The sequence below is a fragment of the Oryzias melastigma genome, linkage group LG1, assembly GCF_002922805.2.
Source record: "Oryzias melastigma strain HK-1 linkage group LG1, ASM292280v2, whole genome shotgun sequence".
NCBI lineage: Eukaryota > Metazoa > Chordata > Actinopteri > Beloniformes > Adrianichthyidae > Oryzias > Oryzias melastigma.
In genome coordinates, this window is record NC_050512.1 from 5,270,717 (window position 1) to 5,272,000 (window position 1,284).

At 35.5% G+C, this 1,284-nt stretch overlaps 1 long non-coding RNA gene across 3 annotated transcripts in view; it reads left to right on the forward strand.

Annotated features, from left to right (window-relative positions):
- The window catches only part of LOC112157811, a 2,942-nt gene extending 2,371 nt beyond the window's left edge, over positions 1–571 (forward strand). For 2 of the 3 annotated variants that reach the window (XR_002921212.2, XR_004947619.1), the window contains exon 4: positions 73–571. This is a non-coding gene — a long non-coding RNA (uncharacterized LOC112157811). The remainder of the gene's footprint in view (positions 1–72) is intronic. The other variant, XR_002921213.2, reaches the window with a different exon arrangement.
- The last annotated feature ends 713 nt before the right edge of the window (positions 572–1,284 follow it).

Here is a 1,284-nt window from a genome sequence, read left to right on the forward strand (position 1 = left end):
GTGTCTGGGTGTGTGCACATATGTATTGAAGCTTTTCAAAAAAATGAATCTCATTCTTTGTGTCCATCATAGGTTGGAACAAACATCGCGGAATACCTCCAGGGGGTGGAGTCCAGGCCCTATCCATCGGTTCTGGCCCTTGGACAAGTGATGCAAAATTCTTTACAAGCTTTTGCTGTGATGGCTGGTCAGGTATACCCTGAAGATGCACTGGGGCAGTTGGTGTCTGCTTCAAGACATTTTATGTGTTTGATATCAACTACCCCATGCAGTGTGCCTCTTCATGGGAGTTCCTCCAGAAAGTGGTTTATGACATGGAGGGACCAGAATCTAACGAAGTTAAGTTTTTAAAGACTGTCTTAAAGAATGTGAAAGTGTTTTAAAAAAAAATCTGAATTCATAATAGTTTATGGAAAAAAAACATTCATTTGTTACAGATGCTTTTTCTTCTACTTGCAGAAAAATTGCTAACTACTACTTGTTACTGCTGCTTTTTTAAGAAAGCATTTGTCTTCTGTATTTTATTGGTACCCCTTCTTGGATTTTATTCTAAATAAATATTTGTCATTAATTCCATGGTTTCTTTCTTGGCGGTGAACATATTTTGGGTTGTAATTTGTGATTTTTAATTTTTTTTATTGAATGTTAAACGTTAGGTTTTATTGAACATAAAGGAGAAAAAGTAGATTTTTAGATTTAACCCAGTATTGAGTCAAATTAACTCAGGAGTATGGTTAATTTAACCTTTTAAATGGTTTGTTCATTTAACCCAAAATTGGGTTTGTAGAATTAACCCTGGATTATGAGTCAAATAAACTCAAGAGTTGGGTTATCTAGACCTTTAAATTGGGTTGGTAATTTAACCCAATATTTGGGTTGGTGGAAGCAACCCAAATTTCTGAGTTAAAATAACCCAACACAAAGTTAGTCCCTTTTCAACCCCTGGAGTTGGGTTAAAAATAACCCAATTTGGGTTATTTTTAACCACTGAGTTTTTAGTGTGTACATCTGGATTAAAGGACAATGCATTTCTAACAATTTTTCATACGTCGACAATTTTACCAACATCTTTAAAAGATCAAATCTTTTTAAATGAGTCCATGTAACCCATACTGGATCTCATTTTATATCCATGATCATTGACCTTGCACTCCACTCCATCAGATGGTTCACTAACTGTCTGGACCACCATCAAATCCATCTCCAGTTGAACAACATATCACAGTTTACATAACAATCAGATTTCACAAATACCCCCATGTCAGATCCACCATCAGACATCTC